Source organism: Marmota flaviventris, chromosome 11 (assembly GCF_047511675.1).
Source record: "Marmota flaviventris isolate mMarFla1 chromosome 11, mMarFla1.hap1, whole genome shotgun sequence".
NCBI lineage: Eukaryota > Metazoa > Chordata > Mammalia > Rodentia > Sciuridae > Marmota > Marmota flaviventris.
The window spans coordinates 112,691,811-112,711,789 of NC_092508.1; positions in this window are offsets into that span (position 1 = coordinate 112,691,811).

Consider the following 19,979-nt stretch of genomic DNA (forward strand, 5'->3'; position numbering starts at 1 on the left):
GTGCTAGGGTTATGATTAGGTCTGTTTTAGGGTTAGGTTTATGGCTAGGTCTAGTGTTAGGATGAGGTTTTTTTTTTGTGGCTGAGCTTTGGAGGTAGGATTATGTTAGGGTCAGGGCCATTGTTCAGGTTAGAGTTAGTGTTGGGTTTAGTGCCAGAATTAGGACTAGGGTTAGGTCTAGGTGTAGGGTTAGTGTTTGGGTTAGGTTAAGGGTTATTGTTAGGCCTAGGGCTAGGTTGGTGTTCAGGTCTAGGGCTAGAGATCTGGCTAGATTTAGGATTAGGTTTAAGTCTAGGGCTAGTGTTAGGTTTAGGTTTAAGTATGATTACTGGTAGGGCTAATGCTAGGGTTCGGTTTCGGGTTAGGGTCAGGTTTATAACTGTGGTTAGTGTTAGGGTCAGAATAAGTGTCAAGGTTAGGGTTTGGGTTTATGTTAGGGTTAGAGCTAGAACGAAGTTTAGGGTTAGGACTAGTAATAGGGTTAGTGTTTTGGTTAGTCTCTGAATTAGGTTTAGGACTAGGGTTAGCATTAGGTTTAGGGTTTAGCTTAAGGTAATGGAGAGGGTAAAACTAGGGTTAGATCCAGGGTTAGGGTGTGGATTATGGCTAGTTTTAGGGTTAGGGTTAAAAGTAGGGTTAGTGCTCGGCTTAGGGCCAGATTTTGTTTAATTTGAGGCTAGTATTAGCCTACAACTAATGTATAAACCAGGGTTATGATTAGGTCTACTTTTTGGGTAAGTGTTACGGCTAGATCAAATATTAAGTTTAGGGTTACCATTAGTGTGGTGTTTAGAGCTAGGGTAAGTGTTAGGGTCAGGGTCATTTTTGGGGGTTATAGTTAGGTTTAGGTTTAAACCCATTATTATCACTTGAGTTAGGTCTAGGTGTAGGGTTAGTGTTTGTGTTAGGTTAAGGTTTATCTTTAGGGCTATGGCTAGGTTTTTGTTTAGGTCTAGGGCTAGAGATATGGCTAGAGTTTTCTTTTTTTTTTTAGGATTAGGTTTAGGTTTAGGGCTAGTGTTAGGGTTAGGTTTACATATAGGTTTATTGCTAGTGCTAGTGTTAGGGTTCAGTTTATGGTTAGGGTAAATTTTAGACATAAGGTTACCTTTAGGATCAGAATAAATATCAGGGTTAGGTTTAGGGTTCGGGTTATGGTTAGAGCTACAATGAGGGCTAGGGTTAGGACTAGTAATAGGGTGAGGGTTTGGGTTAGGCTAAGGATTAGAATTAGGCCTAGGGTTAGCATTAGGTTTAGGGTTAGCTTAGGGTAAGGGATAGGGTTAGAGCTAGGATTAGGTCTATATTTAGAGTTAGGGTTAGGGCTAGTGTTAGGTTTAGGTTTAGGGTTAAAGCTAGGGTTAGGTCTTTCATTAAGGCTAGGTTTTGGTTAGAGTTAGGGCTAGTTTTAGAGTTATGGCCAATGTATAGACTAGGATTATGATTTGGGCTATTTATAGGATTAGGGTTAGGACTAGGTCTAGTGGTAGAGTTAGGTATAACGTTTAGAGCTAGGGTTAGTGTTAGGGTCAAATTCAAGGTCACAGTAGTTTTAGCATTAGGGTTTGGACCCACGTTAGGGTTAAGGTTAGGGCTAGGAGTAGAGATAGGTTTCAGTTTAGGTTAAGTTTTAAAGTTAGGGCTATGGCCTGGTTTTGTTTTAGGGCTAGGGCTATGGTTAGGGCTAATTTTAGGCTTATCATTAGGTTTAGGGCTAGTGTTAGGCTTAGGTTTAGGCTTAGGTTTAAAGTTAGATTTTGATTTAGGGTTAAATCTAGGGTTAGGTCAGGGATAAGGTTAAGGCTACTGTTAGGTCTTGGTTTAGGTTTAGGGTTATGGCTTTGTTTTGTGTTAAATTTAGGGCTAGAATTACAGCTAGGGCAAATGTCAGGTCTAGGATTATGGCTAGGGATAGATTTAGGGTTAAGTTTATGGCTACATCTAGTATAATGTTTAGGTTTAGTGGTAGGGTCAGGATTAGAGCTAGGTATATTATCATGGGGAGGGGCAGAGTTATAATTTGGGTTGGGTTAAAGTTTAGGGATAGGGCTTGAATTAGCATTAGGGTTGGAGTTAGGGAAATGATAGGGTTAGATTTAGAATTCAGGTTAGGTTTAGGTTAATGAAATAGGTTAGGGTTAGGGATAAGTTTAGGGTTAGGTCTAGGGTTACCATTAGAGTTATGGTTATGGTTAGGGTAATGGATAGGGTTAGAGCTAGTGATAGGGCTAGGGTTATGGTTAGAATTCTGGCTAGGGTTAGGGTAAAGTTTAGGGCTACGTACTTGGTTAGGGTTAGGTTTAGGGTTAGGTTTAAAGCTAGGGTTAAGGATCGAATTAGGGCTTGGTTTTGGGTTTGGTTAGGGCTAGGATTAGGGCTATGGTAATGTATGAACTAGTGTTGCAATTAGTGCTAGTTTTGGGGTTAGGTTTAGGGCTAGGTCTAGTGTGATGATTAGGTTTAGGATTAGGGTGATGTTTAGAGCAAGGGTTATGTTAGGTTTAGTGTCAAGGTCAGGGTTAGTTTTCGGGTTAGTGTTAGAACTTGAATTAGGGCAAAAGTTAGTACTAGTTGTACAGTTAGGGTTTGGTTTAGGTTAAGGGTTAGGGATATAGGTTGGTTTTGTTTTAGGGCAAGGGCTATGGTTACAGCTAGATTATGGATTAGCATCAGGGTTAGGGCTAGTGTTAGGTTAAGGTTTAGTTTTAGGGTTAGGGTTAGATTTTGATTTAAGTTTGTATCTAGGGTAAGGGCTAGGGCTAGGGCTAGGGTTAGGTTTAGGATGAGGGATAGGGGTATGGTAAGGAATATTATTAGAGCTAGGGATATGGCTAGGTCGAGTATTTTCACTAGTTATAGTAGTAGTCTTAGGATTAGGGTTAGAGTTAGGACTAAATTAGGGCTAGGATTAGGGCTTGGTTTAGGGCTAAATTTGGCCTAGGATTAGGGCTAGGGTTAGTGTTAGAGTTAGGGCTGAATTAGGGCTAGTGTTAGGGCTAGATTTAGGGTTAGGGATAGAGCTAAATTAGGGTTTAAGATTAGGGCTAGTGTTAGTGTTAGAGTTAGGGCTATATTAGGGCTAGTGTTAAGGCTAGGGTTAGTCTTATGGTTAGACTAAGGTGTTGGTCTAGAGTTAGGGTTAGCATTGGTATTAAGGTTAAGTTTAGGGGAATGGGTGGGGTTATAGCTAGCTTTAGTGTTAGGGTGAGGGATAGAATTAGGATTACACTTAGGATTATATTTCACTTCAGGATTAAGTCTAGGTTTAGTTCTAGGTTTAGGGCTAGGGTTTCTGTTAGTTCAATGACTAGGATCAGGTTTAGGGCTAAGATCCGGTCTAGGGTTAATGTTAAAAATAGTTTTAGGGTTAGGTTATTTTTAGGTGTTGTGTAAGAGTTAGGTTTAAGTTAAAGGTCAGCTTTAGGGCTAGGGTTATTATTAGGGTCACGGTCAGTGTCAGGGTTAGCATTTGGTTTAGCTAAAAGTTTAGGGTTAAGGCACAAATTAGCATTAGAGTTAAGTTTAGGATTAGGGAATGGATAGGTTTTAGTTTAGGTTTCAGTTATTGTTTATGGTAATGGATGAGTTAGGTTTAGCAATCTGGTTAGGGTTACCACTAGGGCTAGGGTTATGTTTAGTGTAATGGATAGGTTTAGAGCTGGGGTTGGGGCTAGGATAAGGTTTGTATTAAGTCCAGAATTGGCGCTAGGTTTAGAGATAGCGCTAGGGTGTGATTTCGGGTAAGTTTTAGGGCTAGGATTATAGTTATTCTTAGCGCAAGGGTTAGGGTTAGGGTTAGGTTTAGGGATGTTTTTGCATGCTTCAGCTTTGGGAAGCTTTCACAAGGAATAAACCAGAATGCCCTCATAGAACTGATTGAGTGTGTGCAGTTTTAAGCAGCGAGCACCAACACTGATGACTTCAAGTTCCATTTCCATTTACCCGTATAGGACAAATGAAGGAAACCTTAAAATACAAACTGTTCCTGACAGCAAACCATTGAAGGGATAAGGCCCAAACCTGGGGAAAATAGTAAGGCTAGGTAAAAGATGAATTATGCCAAGTATCAAATGAATTTGAACAAAACTCACTCTAATTCTAACACTAGATCTAACCCAACCCTTATCAAATTCTAACCTGTTTAGAGTACCTATGATCAGAGAAGTCCCAAATTGGGGAGCCTAGAGGTGCAACTTAACAGATGAATCTTGTGCAGTATCAAAGAAATTTGATGAAAAATTGGGGGAAGTATTTTATAATTGTTCATATTAAGTACATTCATATTTTCCAGTTTTTTCTTAGAGTGCTCATGGATAAATTGTTTTTCATGCTTCAGCTTAATGTACTTTCACAAAGAAAAACCAAAGAGTTCCTACAGAAAGCTGACTGGGTGTGTGAAGTTTCATGCAGCTAGCACCAACCCTGTTTTATTTCTAGCTCCATTGCATTCACACCTATAGGCCATATGAAGTGAAACCTAAAAATTCAAACTATTCCTGACACTGAACCATTGAAACTTGAAGGCCCAAACTTGGGGAGCCTACTAATCCTGTACAGTATCAAAATAATCCAACCAAAAACTATTTGAAGCTCTTTCAGTACATGGATATTGTGTATGCTCCTAAAACCCTCAGAGATAAAGCTGTTACTTTCTACTTCATGTTAGTGTTACTTCCATGGCAAATACCAAATTATGCTCACTGAAAATTGAGGGAGTATGTGAAGTTTCAAGCAGCTAGCCCAAACCCTATTTGATTACCAGCTTCATTTCCATTCATGCCTATAGGGTAAAAAGAAGGGAAAATGAAAATTAAAACTGTTCCTGAGGGAAAATCCTTTATGTAGGAGGGCCAAACATTTGGAGGATAGTCAAACAGGAAAAAAAATGAATCCTGCACAGTGTCATAGAAATTTGAAAGTAAAACTAACCTTAACCTGTTTAGAGTCCCTTTGATCCTTGTATTCCCACACTTGGGGAGCCAAGTTGGGTAGGCTAACACATGAATCTTTCACACTTATCAAAGAAATTTGACCAAATAATTGGGTAGGGAGTTCAGTACATGCATATTTTCCTGTTTTATCCTAAAGTGCTCTCACCTAAAGTTGCTTTGTATGCTTCAGCTTAGGGCTACTTTTACAAGGAATAAACCAGAGAATGCCCATAGAAAACTGATTGAGTGTGTGAGGTTTGAAGTAGCTAGCACCAACTCTGTTGGATTTCCAGCTCCATTTCCATTTACATGCATAGGTCAAAATGAAATGAAAACTTAAAATACAAACTGTTCAGGAGAACAAACCCTTGACCCAAGAGGCCCATACCTAAAGAATACAGTAAGGCTAGGTAAAAGTTGAATCCTGCCTATTATCCAAAAATTTCAACAAAACTAAATCTATCAAACACTAGCTGTAACCCTAGCCCTAATCTAATACTAAATGTAACCTAACCTGTTTAGAAAACCATTGATCAAAGTAGTCCCCAAATAAAGGAGCCCAGTGGGGCAAGCTAACAGATGAATCCTGTTCAGTATCAAAGAAATCTGACCAAAAAACTGGGGGATGTATTTCAGTACATGCATATTGCCCTGTTTTCTCCTAAAGTGCTCTTGGATAAAGTTGCATGCTTCAGCTTATGGACACTTTTACAAGGAAGAAACCAGATAGTGCCCAAAGACAACTGATTGAGAATGTGAAGTTTCAACCAGCTAGAACCAACCCTCTGATTTCCAGCTTCATTTGCATTTACCCATATAGGTCAAAATGAAGTGAGACATTAAAAACAAACTATTCCAAACAGTGAACCATTAAACCAAGAAGGCCCAAAACTGGGACACATAGTGAGGTTAGGAATAATAAATCTTCCCAGTATCAAAGAAATTTGAACAAAACAAACTCTAACCCTAACACTAGCTCTAAAACTAGCCCTAACCCTAACTCTAACACTAACCCTTACCTGTTTAGAGAACCTAGAAGTGCCAACCTTGGGGAGCCGAGTGCAGCAAGCTGAAAGATGAATATTGTGCAGTATCAAAGAAATCTGATCAAATTGTTGGGAGTCTTATTTCAGTACATACATGTTTCTCTGTTTTCTGCTTAAGGGATCTCGGATACAATTTCTTTTGCATGCTTTATCTTTGACCTACCTTCAAAAGAAAGAAACAAGAGAGTGCCCACTGAGAACTGATTGTGTGAAGTTTCAAGCACCTCCTGCCAACCCTGTTGGCCAGCTCAATTTTCATTCACATCAATAAGCCAAAATGAATGGAAACCTTAAAATACAAATTGTTCCTGACAGTGAACCATTGAACTGAGAAGGCCCAAACCTGTGGAGCATAGTAAGGCTAAGTAAAAAGTTAATCCTGCCCAGTATTATAGAAATTTGAAGAAAACTAGGGCCCCATGGGTGCTCTCAGCTCAGATGGAAGGCTCGGCTGTGCAGTTTCTCTGGGCGCACATAGCAGTCTCAGCTGCATGGGCGCTCACTTCACAGACAGAATGCAGCACAGAACACAGAGACTTTACTTGAGAATCACCAGAACGAGCTCTGGACACAACACAAGGTCAATCCAGAACCACCCACTGCACCAAACACCATACATGGGTAACAGATGGAATCCATCTTTCAAAACCTTACTCCACATCTATCACTGGGTGTGGCTACCAGCTCAGTTCTGCAGCTTATCAGGTAAGCGGTTTCCAACTCTCCTGCCTCCAGCTGTGATAACTCAAGATTTTTCTCACAAGCTTTTGGGGGTGCAGCTATCAATGAGAAACAGCAACTGTACAGGCACCTGGTTTCCAATTCAGAGACTAAGAGTAGGAAGGCTCCAGGAAGAAGCTCAAGCTCTCTCACCCTGGTTACCTCCACCACCCTGAGCACAGAGACTCAAGCTAGGAATAGACAACTCCACCTACTGCAAGAAAAGAAAACAGAGTTCTGAGAGACTATTTTTTCTTACTTTTCTCATCCATTCTCCTCTACTCTTCCCCTCTGATCCTCACAACCTCAACATATGTGAAACCAAGAACTTTCCATGAAATTGGACTTTAAGAACTGAATCAATATAATAGTATAATATAGAGGAATTACATAGGCCCCACATCACCACCTCTTTATTTGCTCTTATTTTCTTTCTCCCTCTATTTACTTGTTATTTTTCTTCTTTTTTCTTTCTCCCTCTATCCCACTTTCAGCCTCCTAACTTTTACTATTTATACATAGGGTAATTTTATGAATACAGATAAGGAGTTTGAATTTATACCTTCTTCCATAAATTCCCCCTGTGTATTAATTAGAGTTCTCCTTCAAAGTTACTAAGTTACATTAATCACACTCCCTCATTCCTTTCCCCCTTAACATAGTATCCTATCCCTGACCCTCAGTTCTCTATACAAGACCAGAAAAGGTATGCCTTTTATGAAATTAATGACTATATTCTAAATAATAATTGAAGCTAACATCTGTAGACACAGAGTCTAAATATAAATGTATTTCTAATGGTTAGGTTTAGGCTTTTTGTTAGGGTTAGATTTAGAGTTAGTTTTTTATCTATGGTTAGGGCTAGGGCTAAGGATAGGGCAAGGGTTAGGACTAAGGTTTGGGTTAGGTTTAGGAATATGGTAAGGTATAGGGTTAGAACTAGTGACAGGGCTAGTATGAGAGTTAGAGTTAGTCTTAGGGCTAGGGTTAGGGTTAGGGTTAGGGATAGGACTAAATTAGGGCTAGTGTTAGTATTAGATTTAGGCCTTGGGTTAGGGTTAGGGTTAGAGTTAGGAATACATTTAGGATAAGGTATTGGGTTATAGCTAGGCTGAGGGCTAGGGCAAAGTTTAGTATTAGGATTAGGGCTAGGGTTACGTTTAGTGTTAAGATTAAAGCTAGGTTTAGGTCTAATATGAGGGCTAATGTTTGTGTTAGGGTTAGGGTTAGTATTAGGGCTAGAGCTAATGTCAGGTCTGGGGTTACAGTTAGGGATAGATTTAGTGTTAGGTTTATGGCTTGGTCCAGTGTAGGCATTAGGTTTATACTAAGGGTCCATTTAAGAGCGAGGGTTATTATTAGGGTCAGGATCAATGTGAGGGTTTGATTTAAGTTAGTGTTTAGGTTTAAGGCTTGAATTATCATTAGGGTTTAGGGTTAAGGTAATTAAAGGGTTAGGTTTAGGATTTAGATGTGTTTTAGTGTAATGGATAGGGTTGGGGTTAGGCCTAGTGTTAGCATAAGAGTTATTATTAGGGTAATGGGTAGGGTTAGACCTATGATTAGAGGTAGGGTTATGTATAGGATTAAGGCTTTTTTTTTTTGGATTAGGGTTAGGATTAAGGTGTGGTTTAGTTTAATGGATAGGGTTAGGGTTAGGCCTAGTGTTAGCATAATGGGTTATCATTAGGGTAATGGATAGGGTTAGAACTATGATTAGGGGTAGGGTTATGTATAGGATTAGGGCTGTTGTTTGGGTTAATGTTAGATTTACGTTTAGGGTTATAGCTAGGTTTAAAAGGCTGGGGATGTGGCTCAAGAAGTAGCATGCTCGTCAGGCATGTTACAGTGGACTGGATTTGATCCTCAGCACTACATACCAATAAAATAAAGATGTTGTGTCCACCAAAAAGAAAAAAAAATAAATCTTAAATAAAGGCTAGGTTTTGGGTTAGGTTAGGGTTAGGGTTAAGGCTACAGCTAATGTACAAAGTAGTGATATGATTAGAGCTAGTGATAGGGTCAGGATTAGGGCTAAGTCTACTGTTAGGGTTAAGTTTATGGTTATGATGGTGTTTAGAGCTAGGTTTAATGTTAGAGTCAGAGTCAGAGTCCAGATTAGTTTTCAGGTTAGGTTTAGGACTTGAATTAGAGATAGGTTTAGGGCTAGGCGTAGGGCTGGGTTTCGTTTAGGTTAAGTGTTAGGGTTAGGGTTATGATTCAGTTTTGTTTTAGGGCTAGGGGTAGAGTTAGGGCTAGTTTTAGGATTAATTTTAGGATTAGGGCTACTGTTAGTGTGAGGATTAGGCTTAGGTTTAGGGTTAGATTTAGAGTTAGGGTTAGATCTAGGCTTTGAGCTAGTGGTAAGGGTAGGACTAGGATTAGGGCTAAGTTTAGGGCTTGGTATAGGGTGATGGTAAGGGATAGGTTTAGAACTAGGTATAAGGCTAGCATGAGAGTTTGAATTAGTCTTGTGGTTGGGTTAGGGATTAGTTAGGGATAGGGGTAAATTAGGGCTGGGATTAGGACTAGGGTTAGTGTTAGGGTTAGGCCTAGATTTAGGGCTAGGGTTAGTGTTAGAGTTAGGGTTTGGGTTAGGTTTAGGTTAAGGGATGGGATGATAGCTACTTTTAGGACTAGAATGAGGATTAGATTTAGGGTTATAGTTACGGATAGGTTTATGATTATGGTGAGGTATATGGCTAGAATGTGGGATAAGGTTTGTGTTAGGATTTGGACTAGGATTAGAGCTAGAGCTAATGTCAGGTCTAGGGTTAGAGTTAGGGAGAGTTTTAGGGTTAGGTTTATAGCTAGGTCTATTGTAAGGGTCAGGTTTCTTGTTAGGTTCCGGTATAGAAATATGGGTATTATTAGGGTCAGGGTCAGAGTTAGGGTTTTTATTAGATTTAGGTTAGGGATAAGGCTCGAGTTATCATTATGGTTAGGGATAGGTTAATGATAGCTTTAGGTTTAGAGTTGAGGTTAGGTGTAGGGTAATGGACAGGGTTAGGGTTAAGTATAGGATTTGGGTTCAGTCTATGGTTAGCATAAGCGTTAGGGTTATCATTAGGGTAATGTAGTAGGGCTAGTGTTATTCTTAGGATTAGGTCTAGGGTTAGGCCTGGGTTTAGGTTTAGGGTTATGGTTAGCTTTAGTGTTAAAGCTAGGGTAGGGCTTAGGTTAGGGCTAGATATTGCAATAGGTTAAGGCTATGGCAAATGTAAGAATTTTTTATTATTAGGGCTAAGTTTAGAGTTAAATATAGAGCTAAGTATAGTTTTATGGTTAGGTTTAGGGTTAGGGTGATTTATAGAGATAGGGTTAGTGTTAATATCAGGGTCAGTTTTCAGTTTAGGGTATGGTTAATGGTAAAGCCAGAATTAGGACTAGGTTTAAAACTAGTGGAAGTGTTAGTTTTTGGCTTTAGGCTAAGGGTTATTATTAGGGCTAGAGCTAAGTTTTTCTTTAGGTCTAGGGCTAGAGTTATGGATAGTTTATGGTTAGGGATAGGTTAATGATACCTTTAGGTTTAGAGTTGAGGTTAGGTGTTAGGTGTAGGGTAATGGACAAGGTTAAGGTTAAGAATAGGATTAGGGTTCAGCCTAGGGTTAGCAGAAGTGTTAGGGTTATCATCAGGGTAATGGATAGGCTTAGATCTAGTCATAGGTCTAGTGTTATGCTTAGGATTAGGGCTATGGTTAGTGTTATGGTTAGCTTTAGGGTTAAAGCTAGGGTAGGGCTTGGGTTAGGGCTAGGTTTTACAATAGTTTAGGGCTATGGCAAATGTGAGAACTTAGCTATGATAGGGCTAGTTTTAGGGTTAATGTTAGACCTAAGTATAGTTTTAGGGTTAGGTTTACTGTTAGAGTGATGTTTAGATCTAGGGTTAGTGTTGGTGTCAGGGTCTGTGTTCAGTTTAGGGTTATGGTTAATGTGAAAGCCAGTATTAGGACAAGGGTTAAGATTAGGGGAATGGTTAGTTTTGGGCTTTAGGCTAAGGGTGATTATTAGTACTAGGTTTTTCTTTAGGTCTAGGCATAGAGTTATGGATAGATTTGGATTAGGTTTAGGTCTAGGGCTAATGATGGGTCTAGGTTTAGGTATAAGCTTACCAGAAAGGCTAGTATTAGGGTTCGGTTTAGGGTTAGGTTCAGGTTTAGACCTATGATTACTATTAGGGTCAGAATAAGGGTCAGTGTTAGGGTTAGGGTTAGGGTTTGGTTTATGGTTAGAGCTAGAATGAGGACTAGGGTTAGTGTTTGGGTTAGATTAAGGATTAGGATTAATATTACAATTAGGATTAGCATTAGGTTTAGTGTTTGGCATAGGGTAAGGGATAGGGATGGAGCTAGTATTAGGACTAGGGTTGGGGTTAAAGCTAGGTTTATGGCTCGTATTAGGGCTAGTTTCTGTGTTAGAATTAAGGCTAGGTTTAGAGCAATGACTAATGTAAGAACTATGGTTTTAAGGTTAGTTTTAGGGTGATGGTTTAGGGTTAAACCTCTAGTGTTAGGATTAGGTTTAAGGTTAGGGTGAAATTTAGAGCTGTGTTAGTGTTAGGTTAGTAGTCAGGGTCAGGTTTATTTTAGGGTTAAGGTTAGGACTTGAATTAAGGCTAGGATTACTGTAAGGGTTTGTTTTAGGGTTAGGGTGGTGCTTAGAGCAAGGGTGAGTGTTAGGATGTGAGTCAGAATTAGGGTTAGTATCAAGCTGAAGATTAGGACTCGAATTAGGGCTAGGTTTAGGTCTAGGTGTAGTGTTAAGGTTTGGTTTAAGTTAAGGTTTAGGATTAGGCCTATTGCTCCGGTTTGTTTTACTGTAAGGGTTAGGGTTAGTACTATTTTTATGATTAGCATTAGGGCTAGGGCTATTGTTAATGTTAGACTTAGGCTTAGGTTTAGAGTTCTAGTTAGGGTTAGATCTAGGGTTAGGAGTAGGAATAAAGATTAGGCAGTGGTTATTGCTAGGTTTAGGGCTAGGGTTAGGGCTAGAGTTAGGATTATGATAATGGATAGGGTTAGAAGTAGAGATAGGGCTAGTGTGAGAGTTAGAGTTAGTCTTAGGGTTAGGGTTAGGTTTAGGGCTAGGATTAGGGTTCTGGTAAGGAATAGGGTTTGAACTAGGGATGGGGCTAGGGTGGGAGTTAGATTTAGTCTTAGGGCTAGGGTTAGGAATAGGACTAAATTAGGGCTAAGATTACAGCTAGGATTAATTTTGGGGTTAGGCCTAAAGTTAGGTTTAGATTTAGGATTAATGCTTGGTTTAGGGCTAGGATAAGGGCTGGGGTTTGTGTTAGTTTTAGGACTAGGTTTAGAGCTATGGCTAATGTCAGGTCTAAGGTTAGGGTTGGGGATAGTTTTAGGATCAGGGTTATGGCTAGGTCTAGTGTAAGTGTTAGGTTTAATGTAAATTCAGCCTTAGAGCTAGGAGACTTATTAGGGTTATGGTCATTGTTAGAGTTTGCTTGAGGTTAGTGTTTATGGTTAGGGCTTGAGTTAGCACTAGGGTGTGGGTTAGGTACTGATAGGGTTTTGTTTAGTGTTTACATTAGGTTTAGGGTAATTGATAGGGTTAAGGTTAGTGATAGACTTAATATTAGGCCTAGGGTTCGCATTAGGGTAAGGGTTATAGTTAGTATAATGGATGGAATTAGAGCTAAGTTTAGGGCTATGTTTCTGCTTAGGAATAGGTCTTGAATTAGCATTAGGGTTAGGGTTAAAACTAGGGTTAGGCTTAGGTTTATGTTTAGCAATAGGATTAGGTTTTGAGCTAGGGTTAGGTTTAGGGTGAAGGTTAGGTTTAGGGTTACTTCTAGGAATAAGATTATAGTACTCATAGGGTTAGGGTTAGGATTAGGGCTAGGGACATCATTAGGGATAGGGTTAGGGTTAGGGTAATGTATATGTTTATATGTAGATTTAGGGCTATGTAGAACATTAGATTGAGGTTTAGGCTTAGATTTAGGGCTAGGGCTATGGTTATGTTTAGGTTTATATTAAGGGTTAGGGTTTGAGCTAGGGTTAGGTCTATGGCAAGTGTGAGATATAAGGTTATGTCTAGGGTTAGTTTTCCAGTTAGGTTTAGGTTTAGCATTAAGCCTAGAATTATCAATAAGTTTAGGTTTATGTTTAGGTTTAGAGTAATTGGTAGGTTTAGAGCTAGGTTTAAGGCTAGGGTTAAGGTTAGGATTAAGGCTAGTGTTAGGGTTAGTTTGAGGGATTGGTGTAGGTTTATGTTTAGAATAATGTTTAGTCTTTGAGCTAGGATTAGGACTAAGGCGAGAGTTAGGTTAGAGTTAGGGCTAGGGTTAGGGTTAGGGTTATGCTTAAGGCTTGATTTAGGCTTAGGATTAGCTGTAGGTTTTGAGTTAGGTTTAGGGCTAGGGTTAGGGCTCTGGGTAATATACGAGCTATGGTTATGTTGAGGGCTGGTTGTAGGGTTAGGGTTATGGCTAGGTCTAGTGTTAGGTTTAGATTTTCAGGTAGGGTCAGATTTAGAGACAGGTTTATTCTAAAGGCAGAGTCGGTGTTTGGGTTAGAGTTAGTGTTAGGGTTACAGCCAGAATTAGGACTATGTTTAGGTCTAGGGTTAGGTTAGTGTTTGAGTTAGGGTAAGGATTATTGTTAGGGCTAGGGCTACGTTTATGTTTAGGTCTAGGGGTGGAGTTAAGGCTAGATTTAGGATTTGCTTTAGGTCTAGGGGTAGTTTTAGGGTTTGGTCTAGGGTTGGGGTCAGTTTTAGACCTAGGGTTAGGGTCAGAATAAGGTCAGTGTTAGCATTAGAGTTTGGGATAGGGTTAGAGCTAGAATGAGGGCTAGGGTTAAGACTATTAATAGGGTTAGAGTTTTGGTTAACCTAAGAATTAGAGATCGGTCTAGGGTTACCATTAGGGTTAGGATTATTCTTAGGTTAAGGAATAGCCTTAGAGGTAGGGTTAATGCTAGAGTTAGGGTTAGGGTTAGGGTTATATATAAATTTTGAGCTCGGATTAGGGCTAGTTTTTGTATTAGGATTAGGTCTAGATTTTTGCATTGGCTAATGTAAAAGCCAGGGTTACAATTAGGGTTAGTTTTAGGGTTAGAGTTAGGGGTAGGTCTAGTGTTAGGTTTAGGTTTAAGGTTAGGGTAATATTTAGAGCTAGGGTTATTGTTAGGATATGAGAAAGCATCAAGTTTAGTTTTAGGGTTAGGATTAGCACTCAAATAAGGGCTAGGGTTACTCTTCAATTTAAGGTGAGGTCTGTGTTTAGAGCTAGGGTGACTGTTAGGATATCAGTCAGTTCAGGGTTTACTTTAAGTTTAGGGTTATGACTTGAATTATGGCTAGGATTACTTTTAGGGTTTGGTTTCAGTTTAGGGTGGCCTTTAGAGCTAGGGTCAGTTTTATGATATGAGTCAGGGTCAGGGTAAGTTTTAAGGTTAGGGTTAGGACTCGAATTAGGGCTAGGATTATGACTAGGTGTACTGTTAGGGTTTGGTTTAAGTTAAGGTTTAGTGTTAGGGCTGTTGCTGAGTTTGTTTTAAGTTCTAGGTTTAGGGTTTGGGCTAGTTATAAGATTAGCATTAGGGTTAGGGCTAGTATTAGTGTTAGGCTTAGGCTTTGGGTAGGTTTAGATTTGGATTTAGCATTAGATCTAGGATTTGGGATAGGTCTAACTATAGGGAAAGGGTCAGGGCTAGGGTTATGGTTACAGTAACAGATAGGTTTAGAACTAAGTCTAGGACTAGGGTGAGCGTTAGAGTTAATCTTAGGCCTAGGGTTCTGGTTACTTTTAAAGATAGGGCTAAGTTAGGGCTAGGATTAGGGCTAGGGTTAGTGTTCAGCTTAGGCCTAGTGTTAAGGCTAGGGTATAGTTAATTTTAGGGTACGGTATATTGTTATAGCTAGGTTTAGAGGTAGGGTGAGGGTTAGAATTTGGGTTAGGACTAGGGTTAGGTTTAGGGTATGATTAAGGCTCAGTGTAGGGCTAGGATGAGTCCTAGGGTTAGTTGTAGTGTTAGGTCTAGAATTAGGGCTAGGGCTTATGTCAGGTCTAGTGTTACAGTTTGGGGTAGATTTAGGGTTAAATTTGTGTCTAGGTCTAGGGTAAGTTTTATTCTTAGGGTGAGGGTCAGGTTTAGAGCTAGGTGTATTTTTAGGGTCAGGATCAGTGTTAGGGTTTGTTTTAGGTTAAGGTTTAGGGATAGGGTTAAAATGAGCATTAGGGTTAGGGTTAGGGTTAGGGCAATTGATTGTGTTAGGTTTAGGTTTCAGGGAAGTTTTAGGGCAATGGAGAGCTTTAGAGTTAGCAAAAAGGTTAGGGTTATGCCTAGGGTTAGCATTAGGATTAGGGTTATCATAAGAATAATATATAGTGTTAGAGCTATGGTTAGGGCTAGGGTTAGGTTATGATTAGGGCTAGAGTTAGGTTAGGTTTTGAGTTAGGGCTAGTAACCCTAGCTTAGGGTAGGGTTAGGGTTTGATTTAGGGTAAAAATTAGGTTTTGTGCTGGGTTAGGCCTAGGATGAGTGTTAGGCTTAGTGTTATGCTCAGTGTTAGGTTTAGGGTTATTGTAGTGTTTTCATTAGGGTTAGCATTAGGTTAAGGGTAATAGATTTGGTTAGATGTAAGGTTAGCTTTATGGTTAAGGTTAGGTTTAGATTTAAGTTTAGTTTTAGGGCTAGGTTTACTGTTGGTTATAAGGTAAAATTTAGGTTTTGAGTTAGGGCTAAGGCTATGGCAAGTTGTAGGTTTAGCATTAGGTCTAAGGATCAGTTTATGGTTTCGGTTAGGGTTATGGTTAGGGTGATTGATAGGGTTATTATTAGGGTTAGGGTTAGAGTTAGGCTAATGCTTAGGATTAGAGCTAGTGTTAGGTTTAGGGTTAAGGTTAGGATTAGGGCTATGGTTAGGTTTATGTTTAGGAATAGTGCTAGGGTCATGTTTGGGCTAAGGGTTAGTCTTTGAGTTAGGGATAGGACTAAGGTGAGGGTTAGGGTTAGGACTAGAGTTAGGGTTAGGGTGAGTGTTATGCTTAGGGTAGGTTTAGGCCTTGATTAGGGTTAGGGTTATTTAAGTTTTGTGTTAGATTTAGGCATAGGGTTAGTGCTATGTGTAATGTAAGATCTAGGGTTCTGATTAGAGCTAGTTTTAGGGTTAGGCTTAACTCTAGGTCTAGTGTTAGGTTTAAGTTTTGGGTTAGGGTCAGGTTTATAGCTAGGTTTTGTTAGTGTCAGGGCCAGTGTTCAGGTTACAGTTAGGGTTATGGTGAAAGCCAGAATAGGACTAGGGTTAGGTCTAGTGGTAGGTTTAGTGTTTGGTTTAGGTTAAGGGTTATGGTTAGGCCTAGGACTATGTTTTTATTTAGGTCAAGGGCTAGAGTAATAGCTAGATTTAGGATTATGTTTAGGTATGGGGCTAGTGTTAGGGTTAGGTTCAGGTATAAGTTTACTTGTAGGGCTATTTTCATGTTTCGGTTTCAGTTTAGCTTCAAATTTAGACCTGTAGTTAGTGTTAGGGTCAGAATAAGAGTGAAGGTTAGGGTGAGGTTTTAGGTTAGGTTTAGATCTAGAATGAGGCTAATGTTAGGACTAGTAACAAGGTTAATGTTTGGGTTTGGCTAAGGATTAGGATTAGGACTAGAGTTAGCATTATGAATAGAGTTTGTTTTGGTGTAATGGATAGGATTAGAGCTAGGGTTAGGGCTAGGATTAGAGTTAGGTTTAGGCAAGTTTTAGGGTTAGGATTAGGGTTAAATCTAGTGTTAGGGCTCGGACTAGGGCTATTTTTGTGTTAGAGTTAGGGCTAGGGTTTGGCTAAGGCCAATGTAAGAACCAGGGTTACGATTAGGATTAGTTTTAGGGTTAGGGTGATATTTAGAGCTAGGGTTTGTGTTTGGATATGAGTCAGAGTGACAGTTAGTTTTAGGCCTTGACTTGAACTAGAGCTCGGGTTATGGCTAGTTATGGGGTTAGGGTTTGGTTTTGATTAAGATTTAGTGTTAGAACAATGGCTAGGGTTAGGGGTAGGGTTAAGGTTAGGGTTCAAATAGGGCTAGGATTAGCGCTATGATTAGGGTGAGGGTTAGGAGTATGGTTAGGGCTAAGGTTAGGGTTAGTTTTAGGGGAAGGATTGGGGTTATATAGATAGGTTAAGTGCTAGGGCAAGGGTTATATTTAGTGATAGGGCTAGGTGAGGGTTTCATTTAGGATTAAGTCTAGGTTTAGGGCTAGGATGAGGGCTAGTGTTTGTGTTAGGGTTAGGGCTAGGATAAGGGCTAGGGCTACTGTCAGGTCTAGGGTTATGGTTAGGGATAGAGTTAGGGATAGGTTTATGGGTAGGTCTAGTGTAAGGGTTAGGTTTAGCATAGGGGTCAGATATATGGCTAGGTTATTATTATTATTATTATGGTCAGAGTATGGGTTAAGGATTGGTTTGGGTTAAGGTTTAAGGTTAGGGCTCAAATTAGCCTTAGGGTTATGGTTAGGGCTAGAGTAATGGATAAAGTTAGGTTTACAGTTTAGGTTAGGTTTAGAGTAATATATAGGGTAGTGTTAGGTATAGGGTTCGGGTTAGGCCTAGGGCTAGTATTTGGTTTAGGCTTATATGTAGAGTAATGAATATGTTTAGTGCTAGTGTTAGGGCTTAGGTTAAGGTTAGGATTATGGCTAGGATTTGAGTTCCAACTTGGGCTAGTGTTAGGGTTAGTTTTAGTGTAAATGTTAGGGTTTGAGTTAGGGTTAGGGCTAGGGCGAGGGTTATGTTTAGAATCATGGCTACAGTTAGGGTTAGGGTTAGGGTTAGGGCTAGGTTTAGCATTAGGTTTAAGTTTATGTTTAAGGTAATGGATAAAATTAGAGCTAGGATTTGGGCTATGGTTTCAGTTAGGATGAGCGATAGGTTTAGAGTTAGGGTTAGAACTAGGGTTATGTTTAGAGTAAGGGTTAGAGTTTGAGCTAGGGTTTGATCAAGGGCAGGCATTAGGTTTAGGGTTTGTGCTAGGGTTAGGGTTAAGGTTATGCTTAGGTCTAGGTTTAGGGCTTGTTTTAGGGCTAGGTTTTGTGTGAGGTTTATGGGTAGTGTTAGGGCTATGGGTAATGTAAGATCTAGAATTATGGTTATGGCTAGTTTTTTGTGTTAGGGCTATACATATGTCTAGTGTTAGGTTGAAGTATTCAGTTAGGATAAGGTTGAGAGCTAGGGTTTATGTTAGCATAAGCATCATTGTTCAGGCTAGCATTGGGTTTTGGTTAGGGTCAGAATTAGAACTAGGTTTAAGTCTAGAGCTAGGGTTAGTCTTTGCTTTAGGTTAATTGTTATTTTAGGGCTAGGGCTAGGTTTTTGTTTAGGATTAGGGCTAGAGTTATGGCTATATTTAGGATTAAGTTTAGTTCTAGTGCTAGTGTTATGGTTAGTTTTAGGTATATGTTTACTGGTAGGGCTAGTGTTAGGGTTTGTTTTAGTGTTAATTTCAGGCTTTGACCTATTGTTAGTGTTAGGGCCAGAATAAGGGAAGGGTTAGGTTTAGGCTTCGTGTTAGGGTTATTCACAGAATTAGGTCTAGGGTTAGGAAAAGTAATTGAGTTAGAGTTTGGGGTAAACTAAAGGTTACGGTTAGAACTATGGTAGCCTTAGGGTGAGAGTTTGGCTTCGGGTAAGGAATATGTTTAGAGCTAGGTTTTGGGTTAGTGTTAGGGTTAGGGTTAGGGTTAGTGTTAAAGATAGAGTTGAGGATCAGATTAGCGCTAGGTTTTGTATTAGGTTTAGGGCTCTGGCTAATTTAAGAACTAGCTTTACACTTAGAGAGAGTTTTAGGGTTAGGATTATGGCTAGGTCTAGTGTTAGGGTTAGGTTTATGGTTAGGGTGATGTTTAGAGGTAGGGTTAGTTTTAGGGTCAGAGTCAGGGTCAGTATTAGTTGTAGGGATAGTGTTAGGACTAGGTGTAGAATAAGGATTAGATTTAGGTTAAGGGTTAGGATTAGGGCTATAGTTCAGTTTTGTTTGTGGGTATGGCTAGGGTTAGGGCTAGTTTTCTAATTAGAATTAGGTTTAGGGCAAGTGTTAGGGTGAGGTTTAGGATTATAGTTAGGGTAGATTTAGAGTTAGGGTTAGTTCTAGGTTTAGGACTATGGCTAGGTTTAGGGCTAAGGTTAGGTCTAGTGTTAGGGTTAAGTAATAGATAAGGTTGGTACTAGAAATAGGTCTTGGGCTACAGTTAGGTTTAGTCTTAGTGCTAAGGTTAGCTTTAGGATTAGAGTTAGCAAAAACTTAGGGCTAGGATTAGAGCTATGGTTAGTGTTATGATTAGGCCTAGAGGCTAGGTTTAGTGTTAGTTATAGTGTTAGGGTTAGGGATAGGGGAAAGGATGTGGTTATACCTAGATTCAGAATTAGGGCGAGGGTTGAAATTAGGGTTTAGGCTAGGGTTAGGTTTCAGGTTAGGGTTAAGGCTAGGTTTAGGGCTATGATGAGGGCTCTGCTTTCTGTTAGGTTTAAGGCAAGAATTAGGTAGAGTGCTAATATCAGGTCTAGGGATATGCTTAGGGATAATGTTAGTGTTAGTTTTATGGCTAGGTCTAGTTTAAGGGTTATATTTAGGGTAAGGATCAGGTTTAGAGCTAGGTGTGTTATTAGAGTAAGTGTCTTGTTCAGAGTTTGAGTTAAATTTTGGTGTAGTTTTAGGGCTCGAATTAACAATAGGGTTAGGGTTCGACAAATTGATAAGGTTAGGTTTAGTGTTCAGGTTAGGTTTAGGTAAGAATAAGGTTAGTTTTAGCTATAGGTTTAGGGTTAAGCCTAAATGGATACGGTTAGATTTAGGTTTAGGACTAGGGTTAGTGTTAGGTTTAGCGTAACTGTTAGGATTTGAGCTAGGATTAGGAGTACGGCATGGGTTAGGTTTACGGTTCAGTCTAGCATTAGGTTTACAGTTAGGGTTAGTGTAGGTTTAGAGTTAGGACAAGGGTTTAGTTTACAGTTAGGGTTAGAATAGTTTTAGGGTTAGGGTTATTGTTATCATGACATTTATAATTAGGGTTAGAGTAATGGGTGAGGTTAGAACTATATTAAGAGCTATGTTTCGTTTAGGCTTATGTTTAGGGTAATGGATAGGTTAGGGCTAGGTTTATGTTAGGATTAGGGCTAGGGTTAGGGTTAGGGTTAGGTCTAGGGTTATTGCTAGGGTTAGATTTAGGGTAAGTTTTAGGGTTTGAGCTATGGTTATGTCTAGCATGATGGTTAGGCTTAGTGTCAGGTCTAGGTTTAGGATTAGGGTTATGTTTAGGGTAATGGATAGGATTAGAGC